This window comes from Pantherophis guttatus, chromosome 2 (assembly GCF_059756535.1).
Source record: "Pantherophis guttatus breed Tessera chromosome 2, ASM5975653v1, whole genome shotgun sequence".
Classification (NCBI taxonomy): domain Eukaryota; kingdom Metazoa; phylum Chordata; class Lepidosauria; order Squamata; family Colubridae; genus Pantherophis; species Pantherophis guttatus.
Window position 1 is genome coordinate 77,948,519 of NC_142064.1, and position 27,117 is coordinate 77,975,635.

At 41.2% G+C, this 27,117-nt stretch overlaps 1 protein-coding gene and 1 long non-coding RNA gene across 3 annotated transcripts in view; one reads left to right on the plus strand and one right to left on the minus strand.

Annotated features, from left to right (window-relative positions):
• Positions 1-27,117, minus strand: part of BNC2 (basonuclin zinc finger protein 2) — a 437,236-nt gene that overhangs the window by 397,237 nt on the left and 12,882 nt on the right. The window lies entirely within an intron of this gene.
• The window catches only part of LOC148115158 (uncharacterized), a 76,031-nt gene continuing 75,062 nt past the window's right edge, over positions 26,149-27,117 (plus strand). The window contains exon 1 of the long non-coding RNA XR_015732279.1: positions 26,149-26,200. This is a non-coding gene — a long non-coding RNA (uncharacterized LOC148115158). The remainder of the gene's footprint in view (positions 26,201-27,117) is intronic.

Here is a 27,117-nt window from a genome sequence, read left to right on the forward strand (position 1 = left end):
TTAATTTCCAAATAAATCAAGGTTCAGAAGATTATTTGCATAATCTGTTGTTTATTTGTCAGGCAATGTAATATCTTCTTATGACTCATTTTTCTCTTACTGGGGTTAACCCATTTAGACAGGAAACATAGAATGCAATAGTGGAAATGTGGATGATCATTCCCATTGGTTTAGGTTTGCTTCCTTTTTGCACTAAAATTTCAAAATATTAAACTTAAAGAGCAAAATGGATGGACTCCGTTACATTAGTGATGGGGCTTTGTTGGAAGACTTGAAAGACCAGGTCAGGGACAGATCAACATGAAGAAAATCTATCTATGTGGTCACTAAGAGTCAATATCAACTTGATGGCACATAATCAATAAACCAAACATCAATATGCTGAGATTAGCACAGTGCTTCATTTTTACTTATCTTTTTCTACATTCAGAATAGGAACATTTTTTTGTGTGTGTTACAAAGACAACCTACTTTAGATTGCAAAAGTAGCAATATAATGCAAGAGAAACCTGCCTCTGGATATAGCCTTATTCATCAATAGGTAAACAAACAAATTCTTAACTTATTTTTTTATATCTAGTAACTTCTGGAGCAATGCCTCTCCGAATGTGATCCTCCAAAACTGTTACTGAAAATACTGGTTTGAGTAGGCTATACAGAATCATAAACCAGAGAACAAATAACTCACCTGTTTTGTTGTGTATGAAGCTGATAGGTAGTAAAAGAAGAGTTCCTTTTTCAGGATTAGGCTTTCTAGCGGAACTTTTTTATTTTTCAACATAATCATAAAACATAGTTTACTGTCTGATAAATGTATACATAACTGAAAGCTAAATAAATTGAACGCTTATCAGAAAATGCAGAAATTTAAATACTTGGAATACTGCATCCAGTTTTGGTCGCCATGATGTAAAAAAAGATGTTGAGACTCTAGAAAAAATGTAGAGAAGAGCAACAAAGATGATTAGGGGACTGGAAGCTAAAACATATAAAGAACAGTTGCTGGAATTGGGCATGTCTAATTTAATAAAAAGAAGGACTGGGGTGACATTATAGCAGTGTTCCAATATCTTGGGGGCTGCCACAAAGAAGAGGGGGTCAATCTATTCTCCAAAGCACCTGAGGGCAAGACATGAAACAATGGATCATGTCAAGGAGAGAAGCAAGGAGAGAAGCAACCTAGAACTAAGGAGAAATTTCCTGACAACTAGAACAATTAATCAGTGGAACAACTTACCTCCAGAAGTTGCTCCAACATTGGAAGTTTTTAAGAAGAGATTGGACAACCATTTGTCTGAAATACTTTAGAGTTCCTGCCTGAGCAGGAGATTGGACAAGAAGACCTCCAAGTTCCCTTCCAACTCTTGTTATTCTATTGTACTCTATTATAAATTTATGAATACTCAATAATATCACAGATTTTTTTACAATTACTGTATCTATATTTCAAGTTACTCACTACAGTACTATATGTCAGATGAGCAAGTATCCACAATTTTCTCTTTTTAGTTTCTAGATACCTGTTAGGAGTGAAACAAAACTGAGAGCATGTGTAACATTATGAACACAGCTGGACATTAGTCTCCAAACACTAAATATGAACAAGACATATTGTGGTCTTTAGTAGAACTGCAGAGCAAGTTGATCAGTTGAAAAAACAGATGTTTTGTTATCTCCAAATTAGACACGGACTTCATTTCACACTGGGGAAGGGCTTCATTTTACCTTCTATCATGCTTCTGGAATCTTTTCTTCACTCCAAAGTAGACAATAGTCATGTTACTGAGAACTATTTATTCCTAACTTGAATTTTCAGTATGGTGTTATAAGTCTGGCAGACATTTGTGGGAATGAAGCACAGTGGAAACAAGTCTGTGTTGTGTAGCAGCTGAGTACTAGTGCAGCCCTTTTAATATGTAAATGTGGAGAAAGTTGCAAGTTCTTCTATGACGCATTTTTTTACCAAGTAACTATCGAAAAATAAGAATATGATACAAGTATACAAGTCCATGTTCAGTAACTTTGGCTTGCTCTTGGGGCATAAGGGAGGAATCTTTGATCCCAATCATGTGAAAAGTAGGGGTTTTAAACATAGTCAAATTATGTTATTTATTTACTACTACATTTGCATGCTGCCCTTCAAAACAGAGCTTTGCAGAGTGGAAAAAGAGTTGTGTCTTTCTTTAACCCGTTCATGGCAAATAAGGATCTTATACTATAACAAAAACTAAGGACTTATCATCAGGCTATGAATATTGTTGATCATACAGTAATTAAGATAAGCCACAATCAGATTGCAATTAGAAAAAATCAAATAGATAAGCTTAATCACTGAAGAATGTTATGTGACTGAAGTGGAGATATCCATATGAAGAGATGTTAATACTTGAAGTGAGCTGTGCTGGATATACTTAGGACAGAATATAGTATAGATCCGTGATCGCGAACCTATGGCACGCGTGCCCAAGGTGGCACGCAGAGCCATCTTTCCGGGCACACGAGCTGTCGCCCAACTCACCTGTAGCTGCACATGCGTGCACGGCCCAGCTGGTGTTCAGGCCCCGAGTGTGCATGCATCCAGTTCAAGGAAGCCAGCTGGTCTTCAGAGCTCTCCTGCGCATGTGCACACATTTGTGCATGTGCATAAGTACATGTGCGCAGTGCGTGTATGTGTACACAGCATTTGCACACATGCATTGCAGGTGCAAAAACTGCACCAATGTGCAGATGGTGCAATTACGCATGCACCGCACGGGGAGCTGCACGAAACCTGTGCACTGCACAGATGGAGTGATTGCACATGCAGCAAATGGGGGAGCTGCACGAAAGCCGTGAGCATGCACAGATGGTGTGGTTGTGTGCACAGCACATGGGGGAGTAGCCACGTGCAAAGCATGCAAAGCACGTACCTATTCAGCACTCGGTGAGTAAAAGTTTCGCCACCACTGGTATAGATCCATGATGGTGAACCTTTTTGCCATCGCATGCCAGGAGGGGGGTTGCATGTGCACGTGCCCACACCCATAATTCTATGCTCCCTGCACATGTGCGCACACACACACCCCGCTCCCCCCACTCCTGGCACACGATGGCCCAGCAGGCCCGTTTTTCTCTCTCACCTGGCTCCAGAGCCTTTCTAGGAGTTTGGGGAGGGTGAAAACGGCCTTCCCCACCCCTCTGGAGGTCCTCCAGAGGCCAGAAATGGCCCGTTTGCCAACTTCCGGCTGAGCTTGTGTGTCCACTGATATGGCTATGTGTGCCACCTGTGGCACGCGTGCCATAGGTTCCCCATCACGGGTATAGATAATAATAATATAACAGCCACCTATGTACTCTTCCTTATCCAAAGGTAAACACAGGGGCTATGGATCTATTACTGGCAAAAAAAAAAAAAAAAAACCTGTCTTGGTAAGAGCAGACTCGGAATACTGCATTCAATTTTAGTCACCACAATATTAAAAAAAATGTTGAGATTCTGGAAAGAGTGCATAGAAGAGCAACAAAGATTATTAGGAGACTGCAGGTCAAAACATATGAAGAATGACTATAGGAACTGTGTATGTCTACTCTAGCGAAAAGAAGGATTAGGGGTGACATGATAGCGGTGTTCCAATATCTAAGGGGTTGCCGCAAAGAAGGAGTCAACCTATTCTCCAAAGCTCCTGGAGGCACGATAAGAAACGATGGATAGAAATTAATCCAGTGATGGGAGCAGCATGGCGCTCCCATGTAACACTGCTCCTACGCGAGCTGCACTGGCTCCCAGTGGTCTTCCGGGTGCGCTGCAAGGTGTTGGTTATCACCTTTAAAGCGCTCTATGGCATCGGGCCTAGCTGCTACCGACGACCTCCCATCGTCCCGTGCGCTCCCACAGAGAGGACCTCCTCAGGGTGCCATCAGCCAATCAATGTAGGCTGGTGACTCCCAGGGGGAGGGCCTTCTCTGTGGGGGCACCTACCCTCTGGAATCAGTTGCCCCCAGAGATAAGGAGAATCCAAGACCTTAGTGCCTTCCACCGTGCCCTTAAAACCCACTTTTTCCAGCAAGCCGGGCTGGCTTAAGAAGAAATTTTAAATGTTTTAATTGGTTTGTATTTTTAATTTTGGGCCAAATTTATATATATTTTAATTGTTTTTAATATTTGTATTTTATGTTTTTTAATTCTGGCTGTACACCGCCCTGAGTCCTCAGGGAGAAGGGCGGTATATAAATTTAAAAATAAAATAAATAAAATAAATCAAGGAGAGGAGCAACCTAGAAATAAGGAGAAATTTCCTGACAGTGAGAACAATTATGCAGTGGAATGGCTTGCCTTCACTCCAGCACTGGAGGGCTTTGAGAGTGGACAGCCATTTGTCTGAAATGGTATAAGGTCTCCTGCTTGACCTCCAAAGTGCCTTCCAACTCTGTTATTCTGTTATGACTGACTTTCCCACCAAGTTTATTTTGATTGATCTCTATATTTCAACTGATGTACTACCTTAGTGTTTTAAAGATTAATTATTCATATTATATTAGTTATGCAAGTGAGGGTTTCTAAAGAGATTTTTGCTATGTAGTAGCAAAGGCCTTCAGGTGAGCTTTCATCACAATACACAATACACTAGCTTTAATCATAAAAGCCAAGATTTGCTTCAATCATATTTAGACCAAGCCATAGAGTCTTTGTTCACACACCAGTAAGGCACCAAGTATGGTTTACAATGCCTGGATTCACACATTCGGACAACTTCAACTAAATTATGGACCCAGTATAAGTCTTCTTAGTAATAAAATATGAAATCTCCTCTTCAAAAAGTGTCAGCTGGATCCTTGGTCTGGTTCTTTTCTCCACATGTTTCTTCTTATCAAGCAGAAACCACTTTTCTTGGTTTTAAATCTTCTTCTGAACCTCACTGGAACAGAACAAGTTGTTCTGACCTTAGGAGAAGTAAACCACTCTTTTAACTGCACCGTTCCCCATTGTGAAATGGTGATTATAATTCTTTGAGAGCATAATGGTCCTTGTCTCCATCAGAACCCTGTTGGTGAACTTGGAGGTCCCGTTTCCCAAATCAGAATATTTCAACCTTGAAATGTTTTTGAACTTTGCTAATTTTGAAAAGTCAAATTGATTTTGTCTTGGTGGCAATGCACTGTGTCTCTAGAAGAAATGAAACCAGATCCCCAAAGTCTGTCATCTATATAAATAAAAATGTAAATGTCCGTTTGTACCTAACCGCACATCTCCAAAAGTTCTTCACTGATTGCTTTCAAATTTTGACAGAACATTGCATTTGACTACGGGCGTGTTTTTATATACCTATATTATATACATGTCACACCTGTGACAGGTAAAAACATGAAAAACATTGGAAAACATTGAAAGACATTGACAAACATTGAAAAACAGCGCCATCTGCTGGACGTAAAACCAACATGGCAGCCTCCCAGCCCTGATTACACTCAACAGATTTTTGCTCCTTATATTTAGACTCTCCATATTGCTTCCAAGAAACTGTGCATTTGGAAGGCAGAGACGCCCGAGGGCCATATCCTGCCACCAGGCTCGGCAGATAGGCAGCCAGCTCCCTGTCGGGAAGCCCTCACAGCCGGCACTTCTAGGGCTGGGCGGGGCTCGCCTGAGCCTAGCTCTGACCTCCCCCTCCCCCGGCCACCCTGCGAACTAGCCTCGCCGGCCGCTGCTGCCCATCCCCTTCACCAGCCACTCTCGGGTCTCCCTCCAAATAACACCTGGCAACGAGGCTGCTTGGGTCCACCGAGCAGGAACCCACCATCCCTTGCCTGGCCCAAATCGCGCCTGGCCAGTGCTACCATGGGCCCCGAGGTCAGAAAGACCAGCCGCTAACCGGCGCTATGCGAATCCGGTTGGTGAGCAGGAGATGGAGGCAACTGGATCCTTGGGGTAGCCTTTGACCAGTGCCACCTTTGATTCCCAGGTGGGCGCTCTGGCAGTTCATGGAGCCTACACGAAAATTTTGCCCTCTGGCAGAAAAGGGGCTCCAAGGAGGCTTCGGGGGGCGGAAACGGGCAAGAGGGAGGATGGTCGGCCCTCCTTCATTTCACTTGGAAGAGCGGGGGATTTAATCATTCCCCTGCCCTTGGCAGGCGGGGGAGGAGAACTGCGCAGCAGGGGTCCAGTGAGGTGTGCGTGGCTCCTGGCTTTGCTGCTTTCTTCCTTCAGGCAGGAAGCCCCAAACCAGCCTCGAACCCCCGCCGAACCCCCTCCCTCCCTCCCTTCCCTTCCCTACTATGCATCTCCCCGTCAAGCTCCCAGAGAACATCTGTGTAGAGAGGACGGAGGGGCCCCCCAAGTTTCTGCTGTGGTGCGGAGAGCTGCGAAGGCCTGGCCTGAAAAGGTAAGGGTGATGGTGGGGGATGCAGAAGAGGCCGGGCCAGAGACAGAGATAAACAAAGAGAGAGGGAGAGAGAGACATAGAGAAATACAGAGAGACTGGGGGGGGAGAGACACATACAGAGATACAGAGAGAGAGAGGGTGGGAGAGAGAGATACAGAGAGAGATACAGAGAGGGGAGAGAGAGAGAGAGAGATAAGAGAGGGGGGAGAGACAGACACACATAGAGAGATACAAAGGGGGGGAGAGAGAGAAACATAGACAGATACAGAGGGGGGAAGAAAGAGAGACAGAGAGAGATACAGAGAGAGGGGGGAGAGAGACATAGAGAGATACAGAGGGGGGAGAGAGACACACATAGAGAGATACAGAGAGGGGGAGAGAGACACATAGAGAGATACAGAGGGGAGAGAGAGAGACAGAGAAAGATACAGGGGGGAGAGAGAGAGATACAGGGGGAGAGAGAGAGAGACATAGAGAAATACAGACAGGGGAGAGAGAGAGACATAGAGAGATACAAAGAGAGAGGGGGAGACAGAGAGGGAGGATTTTGTGGTTCCCATTGTTTTTTAGCAACCGGTTCTCTGCCCTAATCACCAGCTGGGTAGGCGTGGCTCAGGGGCTGTCATGTGACTAATGAAAGTGAGTGATGTCCAGTTGGCCACGCCCACCAAATGTTCATGGAGAGTTTGGAACTTCAGCCTTGCTCTTTTAGTCCAGCGGAAGTGCCGGACTGGGCTACAGCAACGCGTGGCCGGGTACAGCTAGTATTATAATATAACCAAGAATCTGAAACTAAGATGGACTGTACACTTAAAATAAGGTTCAATTCTCTATTATTGGTGTTACTAGGATCAGGAAATAGTGTCCCCTACTTACTACCATACAGATGGCTATTGTTCTACTGAGAAGTAATACATTTATAAAAACTGTTTATCAGAAAAAGTACTCTCTATGTGCATTGAAATGTACTGGATTATATCTAAATAAAGATAAACCAGGAGCATAAAGTACTGTGCTAACCCTTTTGTTGTTCAATAGACTATTTTGGAACACTACAATCTAAACATACTTGGGCTATCTTCTATATCTCAAAAGCTCCAGCTACAAAATCAGATTCCTCCTTCCTATTCTGAAGACTTTTTTAAGGTAAATGATTTCGGTTAAATAATTTCTTCAGTGTGTAAATTGTTGTTCCAAAGATGCCTAGGAAAGATAAAGCCTCGTCCATTTTGTTCCTCTCTCTTCATAACATGCTTGATCTTCTATTACATTATATTCACATGGAGACATCCTCTTTACAAATACAAAACTAACATACTTTCCTTGAACTACTTGTGTTACATTTCCTATTGCTGTCCTAGCGTATCTCCTATTTTACCATGCAGAAGAATGTATGAATTAAATATGCAGGCAGCTTAATCTGCATTCAGGTCTGGATACCATATGCCCATTGGATATCCTACACTGGATTCAATAGGAATGGACATCAATTTCACTAGAGGAAATATCCCATAGAATATTTATTCGAACACTCTCTCCTAGGCAACAGGAGCTGCCCACTGGAAGGACAGTGCTCAAACCCATTTCAACTAATTATGTAAAACTGTCAACTCTCGAAACAATTCTAGCTGAGTATTACTCAGAACCATGACAAAAACAGAGAATTGTTCAACAGTCTTAGTATGTGCTTTCATATATGGTATAGCAATTCTGTGTTTTTGGTATAGCAATTCTGTGTTTTATATAATTAGTAGAACGAAGATTAAACACTATTTTTGCTACTGTGCATAAATCTCTCTTATACCAACCATCCCCTTTTTTCATTTTTTACTGCTATCGTGGAAAGTTGATGTATAGGCCAGAGGCAGAAATAATGAAAAGACTACAGCTGAAGTCTTTAAAAACATGAACTATCTATAAATAACTGTTTAATAACATTTATGCATGAAGACTGAATTCACACATTATGTTTTCTATGCACCCAACCACTATGGTTTACAAAAGGATTCAGAACTTTCCTTTCGCAAGGAGAGATACATTAATTTAATGACTCCAAGTCATGCAGGAGATATGACAGAAATTCGGGGCTGTGAAGAGATGATTTAAGAACAGCTTTTGAAGTTTAATCAGTGCCGTTTAAAACCTCCCAAAATTCCAAAACTACAAAGACAAATTTAACTCTACTCATTCCAGAGTCACTATGGCAGGAATGGAGATTGGAAAAGATATGCTAAAGGCTGCATGCAACTTGCTGGCCATGGGTTGCCCTCTTGCAATTTGTGGGTTAGCATGATGGCAAATCTATGATGGCCCATGCAATATGTTATGGTTAACAAAAGTATAGCATAAAGAAATCAATGTGGTGAACTTGGCAGCTCCAGCATGAGTTCAAACTAAATAAGGATGTTTTCCTGAAATGGGAGGAGGGACTTACACCAAATAAGTTTACAAAGCTTCAACTCAGAAATATTGAAACTGAGCTCAGGAAGATAAAGGTAGAAAATGAGTTAGGACTAGCAAGATTTCCTTGGTTCCAATCAAAGGGTTTAAGTAACACAGACTGGATAGGAGAGGATACCAGTCAATAAGAATGTAGGGTAAAGGAACTTCTAGTTAATTTGAATGACTTCAGTTCCCCAGACCCCAGAATACCAAAGGACCTATCTGAAAAGCCTTCAGAAACTCTATAAATAAGGGGGGTCTTATAGAACTGAATAAAGAGAAAACTAAAGAGAAAACTGGGAACCCAGTAATTTTCAGACAGTGTGTCAAACATCAATCTCTGGAAAATTTTATAGCACTAATAAAGCCGACCAGGGATGAAATTCAGCAGGTTCTGACAGGTTCTGGAGAACTGGTACTGGAAATTTTGAGTAGTTCAGAGAACCGGCAAATACCACTTCTGGCTGGTCCCAGAGTAGGGTGGGAATGGGGATTTTGCAGTATCCTTCCCCCAGGAATGGGGAGGGAATGGGGATTTTGTAGTATCCTTCCCCTGGAGTGGGGTGGGAATGGAGATTTTGCAATATCCTTCCCCTGGAGTGGGGTCGCAATGGAGATTTTACAATATCCTTCCCCCAGGAATGGGGAGGGAATGGGGATTTTGCAGTATCCTTTCCCTGGAGTGGGGTGGGAATGGAGATTTTGCAGTATCCTTCCTCTGCCACAGCCACCAAGCCACACCACGCCCACCAAGCCACACCCATAGAACCGGTATTAAAAAAAATTAATTTCACCACTGAAGCAGACCATATATGCATTGTGAAGACATGGCTGTAATTACTAAGAAGTAACATGATTTTATTAAAAGTAGATAATGTGAGGCCCTCCTGGTAAAGCCAGTCTGATGGCTAAGGGAAATGCTGTAATATAGCTTACTTTGAGTTGAGTAAAATTTGTGACAAGGTTCCATATGACACTCTTATTGACAAGCTGTTAAAACTATAGTTTAGCTGGCACTACAGTAAAATGCCTTGCTAACCACACTTACAAAAATCAGGATTGATGGTTCTAAGTCAAGTTGAAGAGCAGTAGCCTATGGTGCTCCACGGGATTTCTCTTGAGGACACTATGTCTCAATATTTTTATTAACAATCTATATTATGGAATTAATAGGTTGTTCATAAGTTTGTGAATGACACAAAATTGGGACGTCTGAATGACAGAATAAGACAGCAGTCTAATCAGGACAGGATGAAAGACTGGACTGAGCAGGTCAATATTAACAAAGAAAAATGTAAAAGACAGTTCAACAGATGATGATAGATAGATTAGATAGATAGATGATAGATAGATGATAGATAGGGGATAGATCGGGGTGGGTTCTACTTTTCTTTACTACTGGTTCGTAATGGGGCCGCGCGTGTGCACTCGCTTTGCTTGTGCGTGCACTCTTCTGCGCAAGCGCAGAAGCGTTTTGATGATGTCAGGGTCAGTGGGCGGAGCCTCCCACTGGTTTTACTACCGGTTCTATAGAACCGGTGCAAACCGGGGGCAACCCACCATTGGGATAGATAAATGATAGATGATTGATAGGTAGACTGACAGACAGACAGACAATCCGTTCAGCACTTGAATTTACAATGGTTGTAGCATCCTGTGGTCACATTATTGCCATTTGTAACCTTCACTGCTGACTTCCAACAATCACAGTCAATGGGGAAAGTGGCAGGAAGTTGCAAGTCACAATCATATCACACTGCCTTTAATGACTGCAGCCAGAAGTGATGATGTCAATTAGCTCAATCAAGTGGCATTACGCTTAACAACCATGCCACTTAAGCAAATGCTGGTCCCTACTGCAATTGATAAATGAAAACTACCTGCACTTTTTTCAACTTTTTTATAACTTTTAATGATTGATTAACACGTTGCACAAAGCCATAATATGGTTTATTTTATTTTGGTTTGGTACAATGAGTATATCCAGATGTTTTATAAGCCATGATTTATTGTGATATGTGTGAAACCACTCACTATGGCTTAATTAACCAACTAGGAAAAAAAAAAACACCACGGCATAATGCAATGAATGATCTAGAGCTAAACAGGCTCCAAAAATAGGGTGAGCAAGGCTAAATCTTGTTCATTCATTCTCATTCTTATTCATTATCTGCTTTGTACAAAAATTTAAAAATCACACACATATACAGTATATATACCTAAGTGCCTAATAAGTGCACACATATCACTGTGGAAAAAAGTTTTAAAATAAATTGTGCAAGTAGCAGAATTTGGAAAACAACTAAGCTTTTTCTGCTATTCTCCCTGCTCAACCCACTTAAAATACATACAAATATATCTATTAGGAAGAGAGGTTGAACTTGACAAAAACCCAGAATCTTCTGCCAAATGCTTGTTCCTGTTGAATGTGGAGGTGCTATATGAAGCCATAAGCTACTTAAGTCACATGCCGATTTCAAAATATGGTGCCAAAATAGTTATGTAAAACAGCCCTCATTACAATGAACCAATTAAGTTCAAAAATTTGCATCACAAAACAATTTAGTTTCATAATTGGAGAGTCTTTTAATAATAGTACATATTTAAATTGGAAATGAAAGCATGCATTTCCATATCAGGTCACGGAGCCAAATCAGTAAGGTGTGGTGATTAAGGAGGAAATCCAGTTACAAGTCCACCTTCAGTCATAGAAGCTCATTCAGGCCGGTCACATTATCAGCCCAACCAGCTTCTTGGTGTGGGGTGAATGGATTTTACAAACTTTTAAGCTTGTGAACAACGGGGCAGGATATAAATGTAAATGAATATTAAGCTATTTGAATACAATGATTTTTAAATCATTCTGAAGCACATAAGTGTAGTAAAATGGTTAGGGCATTGGATTAGGACTGGGAAGACTTGAATGTGTTTTCCAAAGTTTTCATATTTGCTCAACCACTCTGTGTTGTGTTTCTTGACTACTTTGTTCTTTACTGTTGATAGTTGATTCTAAAAGGCAGAAGCTGTCTACCACCTCAGTATCTTCATTGTCAATTATCTGAATTCAAGCCAACCCAAAATCACCTCCAGGCCTCTGTGATCTCACACATGAGCTGGATTTCAGAACTCTGACAATTTATTTCTGTTTCAGTTGTGGTGTATTTGAAACATCAATATTTTTTTTCAGTGAAATACTGCAGCTCTTAACAGTTTGTGAATAGCCTGCTTATCTATTTATCTAGAAACCTTTGCCTCATTTGATCTCATGCCTCCTTTCGAGACAAAAAGAAGGTATCTTAAAACTTTGCATCCCAGTAATTGCTGGGATGTTTCTGTTGTTGTTATGCATGCAATGTGAAATATGAATGTGGGTGGAGGAATTGGTATCTGTAGGAAGGGGCAAATGGTTATGTTTGATGATAGCAATTAGAAGTATGCAATACTTGCACTTATACAATGATATTATCAGTCATGTCATGATTTTAGCTTCATCAGTTTGTTTTAGACTTTGCTGGAAGAAGTGATGTAAGGGTATCAAACAACACACTTAGCCAAACATTGGATCTGGTAAGCATTGAGAGAAATGTTATTCCAGAACTGATAGTAACTCAGTCTGGAGAGTGATCAAATCAGGTTGTATAACTCTTTGTTTTCAGCCTTTTAAGCTCAGTGAAAGAGAAGCCAAATACAACTCATCTTCAAACTTCTTTTAATGGAAACAGTAGTACAAAAGTGCTCTCAGCTACATTTGGCTGAGTTCAGACACTAAATAAAGTTATATTTTAAACAAGCCATGTTTCATCGAATAAAAACCATAAATGCTTGAGTTTACACAATACGTTAAGCAATTAACTAGAATTTACAGACCATATGAACAGGAACAGGATTCACACTAGCAGCCAACAGCAAATATACTACATCATGATTTAGAAAATATATGTGAAGGATCAAGTCATGGTGATGGACTGTCCAATATATGTAACTACTGTGGACATTGAATAAATGTTGACATTTCTGTCATTGAATCAATAATAATAATTGCTGTCAAATATTCAGGCCCAGATATACATGACTATAGATTGCATGTTGTTTAATATTCATATCAAGGTAAGAGCAGAAAGACAGTAAGTTGCAAATGTATACATAGAATATGTTATATGATCTGAGCATTTAAATCTTACAATATTTTCTAGTTTGTAAGAAATATAATTAAAAACCTAGGACTACTTAATTTCAAAACTCTGCAGAAGCAGTGTTTTCAGCTTTCTTTCTACATATTCTGTTTTGCGGAACTGAGGCTTGTTCAAGATTACCTAGGAAAATGAAAAATTTGAAACTAAAATGTCAGAATTCATGATTTACATAGATTGATTTCTTAGGTATTATACTACATCATTTTGCTTCAGTGTGGAATAAATTTTAGATACTCCAACAATACCAATGGCCTTGGTCAGGAGTCAGGGTGGGGGTAAAGATACCATAGGCTTAACTGCTGCTAAACACACATACTTTGAAACTTTTCTCTGGAATTGCAGAGAAAATTCACACAGACATTCTCTCTCTCTCTCTCTCTCTCTCACACACACACACACACACAGAGGTTTGTTGAGAAAAACTCACAAGATGATACACTTAAACTAATATCTGTTTACAATTTCAAGTTGCTGCATGGTGGAAAACTTGATTTCTGTAACATGTCCTCGAGATACAATCAAATGCTAAAATGTATCCTGCGGTAGGTCGAACTTTCCAATTACTAGAAGCAAGCACACAAGAGATATAATTACTTATGACACTGGGACAGGCATGCATGTTTCAACACACACAGCGTTCTGAACAACGTTTTTTGGCAGAATATGACAGAAGACTTTAAATGGAACTTTCAAAGACGAAGTATACTGTGTTATAAAAATATACAAAGTTTTGAAGGTTTTTTTTTTTATCCCACCAAATGATTTTAAAGGTATGAGCATATTATGTTTAAATATCTCTTTAAAGATTCAAGAAAGAAAAATATTTCCCTACAGCAGTAAATACAAGATACATGACAGATTACAGAAGGAAAAATAACTTTGAGCAGTTTCTTTTCCTTAGGTGAAAGGATATAATTTTCTCTTTTAAGATTGAATTATTTATTGTGAATAACTTTCAATCAAAGTTAACTTTTTTATGAATTTGGGAATAGGTCCTATGCACATTACTGTATATCACCTCTACTGTAAAATAGTTGAATTACTGTATATTATCAGTTGGGTGGAAAAGTATGGAAGCTGAGGTCAGGATTTTTTTAAAAAGGAGCATGATTGGTTTTATGTATAGGCATATAAATTTAAAGAAAGAAGCGTACTCTTTCAATGGATCCTGTGATATTGTGTATTGGGAATGACCTTGGGAGACAGGGAAAAAAGATGCTGCCTAAGGAACCATCAGATAAAAGACAGCATAGCCTGTAGCTGGATAATGGATAGGACAGGAGGCTCAGAAGGGGCACCCCGACCCCTAATTTCAGGCCTGAAAAAGTGACAGAAAGAGAATTGTACTTTCAAATTTGCAAGATTCTGTTAATGTAGCTTTACAATAAAGTAAAATAGCTTATCTGGTCATGTTTAATGTCTGAGCTACCTGGTAAGGCTGACTTATTTTTATAATATTGGAAAAAAAATATGATCACTACTATGATCCTCATATGCAATAGGAGAATGAAATCATATAAAGGTACCATATATTTACCAATTTTATTTTTATTTATTTATTTATTTCAATACAACTTTACCTGCCACAATCAAATGAATCTTGACCGTTATTATAGTAAGTATACTATTGGCTGGATATACAGTATATCAATATCCAAGCACAGGCTGGGTTTACACATCTTATTAGAGATTATTTTTATAATTGTGATTTATTTGGCAACTAAAAATCAGCTGGATTCACATAGTACACTAACCTATAATGTATGGTTTACAAAACACAATGGCTAATTTCGCACACTGTGTCAATGTAACATCAAATATATCACGTTATAGCTCAGTGCAGTGTATCCACAGATGCTTCATTTCTTTGAACACCAACAAAATTTATTCAAAAAGTAATGGTCAAAATTTTCTTTCCTATTGAAGTTGAGCTTACTGGAAACGTATTTTGTAACAACTGTTTTATGTACAAATATACAAGAATATATAAATATAACTGCATAATCCTCCTACATCAAATGCCCCAAATCAGAAAATAGGAAAACACCAGTCTTTAGGAGGTGCTTTAGGAGAATTCCTCAAATAATTGGGTTTTTTTTCCCAAACAACACTGTGCCATGGCTGTTCATACTTAGAAAACCTTACTAAACATTTAACCAGCTATATCCCAAACAATTAAATTCCATAAAAAGACAATGAATGAATATCTTCATTCATCACTAAGCAATCTACTTGGAATCACCTGATCAAGATTCCTAATAACTGAATGTTGTATGATGAGAATGTTTTACACAACAATATTTGAAAGGAAATTATTGTTCAGGAGCAAATCTAAACCGTTAAAATAGTGCCAAAAGCTCTCCTCTGTAACTCCAATCAATTCAACAGTGAGAAATTCTCAGCTGTCTTAAAGCAGGCTTTTGCCCCACCATTATGTGGCCATTATCCTAGATCAGGCCTGATGGGTCATTCCACAAAATAAAATAGCAAAACACTGTTATTAGAGGATAGCTGCTTTTGCTATTACTCCTATTTATTTAAAGCTCACATTTACAATAAAAGCTTTGATTGCCAAGATGTCTAAAGTTCAGAATGAAACAATATATTAAATATTCAACAGCGCCAAGAACACTTAATGTTGTGTGAGAATGCAGAGAATGGGGACTCCACAACACTGTTAGTATGAGAGGAAAGTGGAGGCAAGATATCCATCAGAAAGAAAAGAAATGAAGCCCAGTACGTACTTCACTATTTTATTCACTGCCTTTGAGCTCAAGTTACCAAAAAGTTTTCCTTATGGTAGGAAATGTGTCCACATAATGGTTCCATAGTTATCTCAATACAGATTATTTCAGTACATTATTGTATTTAGACTCAGGACCAAAATTTTAGCTAAAGCTTTTCTGGCATAAACATTCCCTCTCAAAAGTGAGAAAAAAATAATCCCAATGGAAAAGTTCCCAAGCCCTCTTCCTGAATCTCTTCTCGTAATTTTATAATTATTCTAGAACCAAGGGAAACATAGTTGTTTATTAGAGCAGTCTATGTGCCACTTTTCTAATAAAAAAAAATTACTTGACATTCTGCAAAAGACAGACCAGAAGATTATACTAAAATGTACAGCTAATATTAACCAAGGAATCTTACACTTTAATTATGGCAGGGAAAAGACATGTTAGTGTGCTACAACCACGAATCTGCCTACTATAGGAAAAGAAAGTAAATCACTCAGGAAAAAAATAGCATAAAAACATCAGCTACCTCCTGAGTATCTTCAGAAAACTCATCATAGTTCATCAATGAGGGACAACGTTGACCCACCCACAGTAGTAAACACACACTAATGACAACAATGGCCTTACATTGCAAACACATAACAAAGCTGTATCTCCTTTTCATTTTTTCCCAGCTGTAGAGCACCAAGGACCTTCTTTTTTTCAGACTGTAGGCCATGGGTTTCAAACTCATGTTGTCACGACGGTGTCATGTGACATATCGGCACTTTTTTCCCCCTTCGCTAAACTGGGTGTGGGTGTGGCCAGTGCGTGACGCATCCGGCCAGGAGTTTGACAGCCCTGCTCTAGGCAGTGGTTGGAATCCATGTACTATTTTGGAACACCATTCAATGAGAAAAAATATATATACACAACCATACTGAAAGATGGGTTTCCATCCATCCATCCATTGCTTCTTGTCCTGCCTTCAAGTGCTCTGGAGAATAAGTTGACCCTCTCTTTTTTGTGGCATCCCCTTATATATTGGAACACTACTATCACGTCACCTCTAGTGCTTCTTTTCATCAAAAACTCTTCAAGAAATTCCTCAAGAGTTTGGCAAAAAAAAAGTCCCAAGTCAACAGACAAGCAACAAGAACATGCTAATAAAGAAAATCTTCAGTGTTTGGGACATGCATTACACTACATTACATTTCTGTTAATTATGGATTGCTACATAAATAAAAATTGATCTGCACTGAACCATAAACCACAACTACCAATGCACGTAAGTTCACAGACTAAGCAAAACCATATTCTGAAGATAGAATTGAGGAGTTCAACAAGGGGAATGAGAGAATGTGACGCTGCTTGATAAATAAAAGTTATAAAGAAGGTCCTCTAGGACAGGGGTCCCCAACCCTCCAATCTGTGGATCGGCACTTGTCCGCAGCATACCAGAAACCAGGCCATGCAAACAAGTGAAGCCTCATCTGCAGGATGCAGGCAGCACACGAAACCCCACCCCCTCCTGTCTGCGGAAAAACCTCTCCACAGAACCAGTCCCTGGTGCCCAAAAGGTTGGGGGCCGCTGCTCTAGGAATCAGGTTCACACTGTAGACACCATAAAGCTGCTTCTTAACCACTCCATTACAGCAAGAGATTGAATCAGATACATCCTAGGTCATTCATCTCTTTGGTCCTTATAAAAACTGGTCTTGTTAGGCAGAAACATGTTTTTCATGCAGGGAACCTCAGATATAAAATCAAGTTTGTAACTTTACACTGGGTTTTTGTCCCACAGTAAACCAGGTTATTAATACATTTAAATATGCAGTGCCATAAACCATGCTTTACAAAATCACAGTTGCTGGGTTCCTTTGCAGACTAAGGCAAAAACCAAAGTATCATAGTATCATTAAATAAATAAATAAATAAAATAAATAAATAAATTAGTATCAATGTGAGACAGTTGTTAACAGACTTTTGCTCCATTTTACAACCTTTCTTGCCAGAGTTGTTGAGTAATTCAGTGCATTTGTCTGGCACCCTGGGCTGACTTCGTTGGACCCTTGGCAAGATCGGAGATTGCCTGCGGAGGCTGGTGGTGGGCGGAGTCGGCGCAGAGGAGGCCGATGTTGATGGCAGTGGTGATGACGGTGCCCAAAATGGCGCCCGAAATAGCAGTTACAGTTGGCAGTTACAGGTGGCAAAAATCGAAGCAATTTAGAGACCAAAGAGGCCACAAAAAGGAGAATAGGGACCTTTCTTATTTATTTTCAACTGAACTCCTGGGCAATGGAGAGATGCCGACCCTTCCATTGTCAGGCCAGCCCTGGATTACCTCCCAGAGGCCTCCCCCTCTCTTTCTATAGGGGGGGGTTAAACCTTCATGCATAAAAGACCTAAAGAAGGCTAAGGAGATTAGAAAGGATTGTTATGTCTATCATGGGGGCTTTGCTTCTACAAAGTGACTGCCTTATTCCATCTCCCCTCCTGTATTTTTATCTCCTGTCCCTCCTTTTTGTGACCGGATATTTGGCTTTTTGTGAATTATTTGCTATCCAGGTTTGTTGTTTCCTGTATATCAGGATGAGAATTTCCTTACTTTTATTTCATCTGAGTCTCCCTGGATTTTTGCCTACTATATATATTTCCCACAGACTATCCGTGTCTCTAATTCTCAAGGATTGGCTTTTTCATCTATGCCTAGGTACAACATTGAAAGAACAGGACCATAGCTGCTGTTTTTTTCCCTTGTATCTGGTTGCCGTGAGAGGGTGATCGATGTTTACATCTGAGTTCAAAATGGCTTTTTTCTACCGCTGATGTGAGAGATCAGTGGGACTAAAATGACTTGTACCTCTGATTGATATTCTCTCCACAGGACCCTGGATAACTAGGACATGCCTACCAACTATAGACTATCTAGCTACAAAATGTACTCATTGGGAGAACTCCTCAAACTGCGAGATGCCCCCCTCTCGCAGGTCTGGCCCTCTTCTTTATCAAGGGCCTATCTCGATGACGGACTTTGGAGTCTGGAGAGATGGCATACAGCAAAAAGAGGGTTATGGGGTTTTTTAGGGAAATTTCTTAATAAGATTTTAAGGGATTCTGGGAGGGGGGTAGGTTACGTGGGTTTGGGGGAAGACCCGCGGGGGAGGGTATCTGGGCCAGCCGTAGGGCGTGGCATGGGAGGTGCGAACTCGGGGGTCAAGGAGATGATTAGATCTTACGATACAGATGCCCATAACATCGATACTGTAGGTGGGAGGGGCAGATATGGCGGGAGCAGGGGGCCACATCATCCTGCGGGAGTGCGTCCTCGCTGTTTACAAGCGGTGGCGCGCTCCGACCCTCAAAACTCTTCTCGTTCCCCAGGTTGTACGGAACCTCAGGCCCCAGGCCTTCGGCTGATGCTGTGCAACGCCAGGTCCGTGGTAAATAAAGCCCCCCTCATTTGTGATCTTATTCAGGAGGGGGGTGCGGACCTGGCAGGTATTACGGAGACCTGGTTGGGCCAGGAAGGGGGAGCCCCCCTTGTGGATATGTGCCCACCAGGTTTCCGTGCTTTCCATCAGCCAAGGTCTCAGGGGAGGGACGGAGGGGTGGCGGTTGTTATTAACGAAGGTCTTGGACCGAGGGAGGCCACTGTTCCTCAGACGGCTGGATGTGAGTCCCTCCTTGTGAAGTGGAGTCATAGGGTGCAGTTGGGCTTGCTGGTTACGTACCTGGCTCCCTGCCACGTGGCAGCAGCCTTGCCTGAGCTACTTGATGTTATAGCTGCAGTGGCTGTTGACACCCCCAGGCTTATGGTCATGGGGGATTTTAACCTGTCATCAGTTGGCGAGACGTCTGAGGTGGCTCGGGAATTCATGGCTTCCATGACGGCTATGGACCTGACCCAGTTAATTTATGGCTCTACTCACATGGGGGGACACACACTGGACCTTGTTTTTGTCTCTGAACAGTGGTTGAGTGATCTCGAGATAGGGGATATAGTGATTGAACCCTTGTCATGGTCAGATCACTCCCTCCTTCGCCTGGACTTTCAAACCGCCACACCCCACCGCAGGGAGGCGGAACCGACCAGGTGGTTCCGCCCCAGGCGCCTGATGGATCCTGAGAGATTCCAGATGGAGCTTGGGCCATTTCCTGAGGTTCTGGCACACGACTCGGCTGAGGATTTAGTGGCTGCCTGGGATAGGGCGGCGGCTGAGGCTTTAGACTGAGTCGTGCCTTTGCGGCCTCTGACCCGGCGCCGGTCTCACTTGGCTCCTTGGTATACTGAGGCTACTTGGTATACTGAGGGAGATGAAGCGCCGGAAAAGACGCCTAGAGAGCAGTTGGAGGGCTAGTCGTTCTGAATCTGACCGAACACTGGTAAGATCTCATATTAAGAATTACCTAGTGGCGATAAGAGCAGAGAAGAGTAACTACTTTTCTACTCTTATTGCATCATCAGATAATCACCCAGCCGCCCTGTTTAGGGTGACCCGCTCTCTGCTCCATCAAGAGACGTGGGAAGACCCCTTGGAGGGTAGAGCTGAGGATTTTGTACAATATCTGTATGACAAAATTGCTCAGATTCGGGAACAGCTGGACTCTGACTGGATTGATCCAGAGGAGATGACAAGGGCAGGTCCTGAGAATATTATTTGGGAAGAGTTTGATCCTGTGACTCCCGAAAGCATGGACAGGATACTGAACAGACTAAATGCGACCACATGTTTATTGGACCCGTGTCCCTCCTGGTTGGTACTGGCCTCCCGGGAAGTGACGCAAGGCTGGCTCCAGGAGATTATAAATGCTTCTTTGAGTGAGGGTGTCTTTCCCACCGTCTTGAAAGAGGCGGTGGTGAGGCCCCTCCTCAAGAAGCCCTCCCTGGACCCAGCTGTGTTAGCAAATTATCGTCCTGTCTCCAACCTTCGCTTTGTTGCGAAGGTTGTTGAGAGTGTGGTTGCACGACAACTGCCTCAGTACCTGGATGAATCGAATTATCTAGATCTGTTCCAGTCGGGCTTCAGGCCCGGGTACAGCACAGAGACAGCATTGGTCGCATTGGTTGATGATCTCTGGAGGGCTCAGGACAGGGGTTGCTCCTCTGTCCTGGTCCTACTAGACCTCTCAGCGGCTTTTGATACCATCGATCATGATATCATGTTGCACCGGTTGGAAGGGTTGGGGGTGGGGGGCACTGCTCTACAGTGGTTCTCCTCCTTTCTCTCTGACCGGTCGCAGTCTGTGTTGATAGGGGGGCAGAGGTCGACCCCGAGGCCCCTTATATGTGGGGTGCCACAAGGATCGGTCCTCTCGCCCCTTCTATTCAACATTTATGTGAAGCCGCTGGGTGAGATCATCCGTGGTTTTGGGGTGAAGTACCATCAGTACGCTGATGACACCCAGCTGTACATCTCCACCCCAGACCACCCCAATGATGCCCTCGAGGTGATGTCCCGGTGCCTGGAGGCCGTACGGATCTGGATGGGGAGGAACAAACTCAGACTCAACCCATCCAAGACCGAGTGGCTGTGGTTTCCGGCGTCCCGATATAGTCAGTTGGCGCCATTTCTGACTATTGGGGGCGAGTTGTGGGCCCCCACAGGTGGGGTTCGCAACTTGGGCATCCTTCTGGACTCGCGGCTGTCTTTAGAAGAGCATATGATGGCCGTGGCCAGGAGGACTTTTTATCAGGTTCGCCTGATTCGCCAATTACGTCCCTTTCTGGATCAGGACTCATTACGCACAGTCACTCACGCCCTTGTCACCTCACGCCTGGATTACTGTAATGCTCTCTACATGGGGCTCCCCTTGAGAAGCACCCGGAGGCTCCAGCTGGTCCAGAATGCGGCCGCGCGGGTGGTGATGGGAGCAATGTGGCGCTCTCATTTAACGCCCCTCCTGCGCGAGCTGCACTGGCTCCCGGTGGTCTTCCGGGTGCGTTTCAAGGTTTTGGTTACTATCTTTAGAACGCTCCATGGCTCAGGACCAGGGTACTTACGAGACCGCCTCCTGCCACCAATAGCCTCTCACCGACCAGTTCGCTCCCATAGAGAGGGACTCCTCAGGGTGCCGTCGGCCAAACAATGTCGACTGACGGCCCCCAGGGGGAGAGCCTTTTCTGTGGGGGCATCTACCATCTGGAACGGGCTTCCTCCGGAGTTACGAAACATCCAAGACTTACGCATTTTCCGCCGTGCCCTGAAAACGTTTCTATTCCAACAAGCTGGTCTGGCCTAACTCTCCCTTTTTAAATTGGCTTTTAAATTGGCTTTTAAATCGGGTTTTAGACCTCTTTTAGATAAATCTGGATGTTTTAATCTTTGAGCCAAATTACTTAATCTGTTTTTTAATAGTTTTTAACTTCTATATGTATTTGTATTTATTATGGCTGTTCACCGCCCTGAGTCCTTCAGGAGTAGGGCGGTATACAAATATAAATAAATAAATAAATAAATAAATAAATAAATAAATAAATAAATAAATAACACAGGTGTAAAATGAATCTGGTTTCCCCATTGACTTTGCTTGGCAGAAGGTCACAAAAGGTGACCCCAGGACAATGCAACTATCATACATATGAACCAGTTGCCAAGCACCTGAATCTGATAATGTGGCTGTGGCAGGGGTGAAATGCTCCCGGTTCGGACCAGATCGCCCGATCCGGTAGCGATGGAGGCAAGTGGTTCGGAGAACCGGTAGCAAAAATTCCCTGCCCCCCCCCCGCCATGCCCAGCTGAGCTGCACAATTATCAGAGGCTTTTTTAAAATTATTTTTAAAAGCATTTTTTCTACAACCTCTTTGGCCGAAAAAATTCTTTTAAAAGTTTTTTTAAAAAGCCTCTGATGATCACGCGGCTCAGCTGGGATCATCAGAGGCTTTTAAAAGCATTTTTTCTACAAACTCTTTGGCCAAAGAGGTTATAGAAAAAAATGTTTTTAAAAGGAAAAAAATCCTCTGCCGATCAGGCAAGTCAGCTGGGATTGTCAGAGGCTTTTTTTAAAAAAAGAAAGCCTCTGCCAATCAGGCAACTCAGCTGGGATCGTCAGAGGCTTTTAAAAGCATTTTTTACAACCTCTTCAGCCGAAGAAGTTGTAGAAAAAATGGTTTTAAAGATAAAAAAAAAAGTTGGCCATGCCCACTCAGTCATATTACCCCCCCCAACAAGCCACGCCCACAGAACCGGTAGTAACAAATTTCACATTTCACCACTGGGCTGTGGGCATACTGCAATGTGTGAAAAACAGCCATAAGTCACTTTTTTCAGTGCCGTTGTAACTTTGAATGGTCACTAAACAAACTATTGTAAGTTGGAGACTACTGTAATTGTTTTCAAGCAACTCTAGGAAAATGTTATACAAATACCTTCCAGCAGCACTTGAAGCTGGTGAAGCTTCACGGCCCAATTAGGACCTTTCATTTCCTCTGCAGAACTCTTCTTGAAAAGGTCCAATATAAATTCCTAATTTTCTATATTCCAGTTTCTTCTTTTCAATCATGTTCAATTCTCAGGGCATGCCTAGACAAATTCCCTGAGATATTTTTAGCAAGGTTTTTCAGAGGTGATTTGCAATTGTCTCCTTCCTAGGGCCGAGATAAAGTGGCTGGCCCAAAGTCACCAAACTGGCTTTGTGCTTAAGGTGGGACTAGAACCCAAAGTCTCCAGGTTTCTAGCCTGATGCCTTAACCATTACTCTAAACTGGCTCTCATATTCCATGTAGCCCCTTAGATTCTCAGTGCATTAAGGAGGGAGGCAGGATTAGTGCTGAAATGGGTACAGAGACCTGCATCATAGCATACATGTTGAAGTTGTGTTTTTCCCCACAGGCTAAATTTTTCTCCTTGTTAAGGATAGGTGTGAATCTGTATCAATCAAAACAATTTTACAAAAATCCAACATCTCAGCTTTTCTAGGGAGACTTTTTAAATGATATCATATGACCTCTGTGCACTTAAACAATGTAATAAAGATCTAAGAAGTCAAAAGAGGATCAGTCTGCTTTTTCCAAGGTATTTTTCTGAGCAGTCCAGCCTCTTTTCTCAAAGGATTGAAGTACTTACATTGTATAACATCATCCAAATTCTAAAGAATACTAATTTTTACAGGCTTCTGTGCCCTGCCCATGACAGTTTTGCAGGAGCAATATAAAAAAGTTTCCAATGAGCTATTATTGCACCTAACGGATAAGGATTAAATTTAAAACTCTTTACCTGGTTAAAAAAAAAGAAAAAGGAAACATCTGGAAATGAGGGGTCTTTGGTACACTCTGAGCTTGGTTGTTTTCTTGCAGATGTTTCATTACCCAAACTAGGTAATATTATCAGTGGTAGCAATGAATAATTGTAATGAAACATCTGAAATGAAGTAGAATAGTAATGAAATGTCTGCGATAAAACAACCAAGCTCAGAGAGCACCAAGGACCCCTCATTTCAACCCTAAACTATAAATATTCTCCTTTATTGGTACATCTGGGAATTTCTGATCAGTATCAGATCATTATGATTTAGTTTCCTTGAATGTAGTCAAACTTTGTTATACAGACTGTAAAGGTAAACATTCTGCCCACCAATAAACCTACCACCTATTGTAAAATTATTGTGTTTTATGCTTTTATTTTACTTTTAAAATAAATACTTTTGCTTCACACTGAGCTGTGTAATAAACTACCTCCTATCTCCTTTGAGCTGCTATGAAAATGTAACAAAAGAGTAGCTTCTAGGTCAGTTCGCTACACCATATAGAAAGGGGAGTGCAAAAGAATGCAGAAACCATTTCTGTTTCTTCTAACATCTATCTCCTAATAATGAGATGGTAATACATTATATGTGCAAGGGTAAACTCTTTTCTATGAATCAGGCAGAGAATAGTTTCCAAGTACTTAGCATAGCAAAACAGCTTCCCAAACAGGTCTGCTGTACGTGGGTTGATATCAATATTTCAGTTCAAACTAGGCTAACTCCATGTCTGTGAAGTGAACCAGTAAGCTACTATTTATTTTATTTTATTATTTATATTTCAAATTTCTTAATCATTGATCTCCCTTTGAATACTAACCCATAATACTCAAAAGCAGGGGTGTCAAACTCTATTTCATTGAGGGCTGCATCAGTGTTGTATTTGAATTCCGGGGGCTGGGGTGGGCATGGACAGGGTAGACGTGGCCACCTCGACATCACTCGTTGGTGGCGGCCCGAGCACTCTGCCAGTGAAAACGGGCTCCTGAGCTTCATTTTCTCTGACAGAAGCACCACAGGCTGATCCTTCGCTGTTTCCAGGGTGGTCCCGTGGCCCAGATCTAAGTATTCCGTGGGCTGGATCCGGACCCCGGGCATTGGGTTTGACACCCCTGCTCTAAAGGGATAACGCTATTTGTCTTCTGTGAGGACATACAATTGCCTTTCAGAAACAAGGAGTCTGTAGTGTTACAATAGTAGTAATTTATACAACTCTTTCAGGTGGCAAAGCTACCTACAGATATGATGACAATTAGAAAAGGGCCTGAATTCAGAAAAGAACGTGATACCCACTAGGATACTTAGAAAAGAACGTGATACCCACTGGGATTATTCAAGAGCTCTTGAATAATCAATTGGAATGAAACCTTGAGAAATGGCAAATCCGTGTATCAGAAAGCAAAGGATTCTGAAAATGTTCATAGCAGCAGGAAATTATTGCCATTAGGGTTGAAAGACCCTAAAATGACATTTCCCAAATTTTGGATACTACTTGTGACACATACATATGCACACACACATACTTCTTATGTTATTTCAAACATATTGTTTTATTTATACAATCAGCTCCCAATTATTACATGTTGACTGGTGAAATTAATGGACATGTGTATATGAACATGTGTATATTCTGTCATTCATGACCAGAACAGAATTGGAAGTCTGTAGTTATGCAAATGATTATATAGTATTAGATGGCATCATTTGCACAACATTTCAATTCAGAAACTAAGTCATTGGAATTGGATAATACTTGAGTACAAGAAGTCTACTGGCATTCTGAAACAATGAAAAAACATCCTGAAGCAAGACAATGGCAAAATACATCTATTCTGTTACCAAGAAAACTACATGGATGTATCCAAGCCACTATGACATGCACGACCAAGGGAGATGTCACCTACTAAAAAATAAATTATCCCAAAATAAGATGACCTGGGCTAATACATTGTGTATCTTCAAGAAGTATGATATCTTCAGATGTTACCACATATAAAAGGTGGCCCACATGATGAAAACAGGGATCTAAGTTTACCTTGAAAATTCAAGAGAGAGAGAAAGCGAGAAACGCCCTAACTTTTCCTCAGGCAAGTATGAAAAAAAATAACCAACAGCTCTTCTCAGCCACTGTGATTTTTATCTCCCAAAAAATTTAAATTAAAGCATATCAACTTTTTCCTAAAGTTTCAGAGATATCATCACCATGCTGAAGACCGCAGCGTGAGACTTCCTTTCAGCAGCCATGAGACAGGTCAGTAATAATCGCAACACTTCAGAAATGATATTAAACCCTAAATTCAGTGGTGGGATTCAGCCAGTTCGCAACACTTCGGGAGAACCGGTTGTTAACTTTCTGAGCAGTTTGGTGAACTGGTTGTGGGAAGAAATCATTAGGGCAGAGAACCAGTTGTTAAATTATTTGAATCCCACCACTGCCTAAATTATACGATAACCTGAAGTTTCAGGAGCTGGCAATATCTTTTATTTCATATTCTTTCTAGATCATTAGTACTGTTTTCAATAAGGAAACTTTCAAATAATATGTAAACATTCATCTCTAAAAATCATCCCTTTAGCTTTTGAACAAAAAGGAATAATCATCATGACAAAACAGCACTATGAATAATCAGCAAGGCTATAATTTGGTTGCACTGCATGAGTCGTCAAAACGTCTTTATCTAAACATTTGTAATGCTGACAAGTTTTAAAAGTCTATGCATGAGATACAAATGTAGTTTGATTGTATGAATAAGTAACAAAACTTGTTTAATGAAACTGGCACAATGCCTTATAATTCAGTGCGGTTAAGTCAGTAACAGTTTAACTAAGAAAGTAATTAGTTAAACAGCAATATGTATAGACTTGTATTCATTGTGAGTATGAAATTGTCAACTTCCAAGAAAATAACTATTTTTCTTGGTTCAACATCACTGTTAATTAAATCTTCCAAATTTGCTTTACTGTCACTTACTCCCTGATTTTTTAATTCATTATTAATATAATAATTAACTGTGTTGGGATTCTCTTTGCTATAGATTCTCTGCCTTAAAAAAAAAAATAACTTGCTGCAGTTTTGCTCCAATAGGCATTGTTATCTTTGAATTTGGAAATGGGCAGGGAGAGAGAATGGCACATGATCTATGGATAATAGTGTCTTCATGGTGTTAT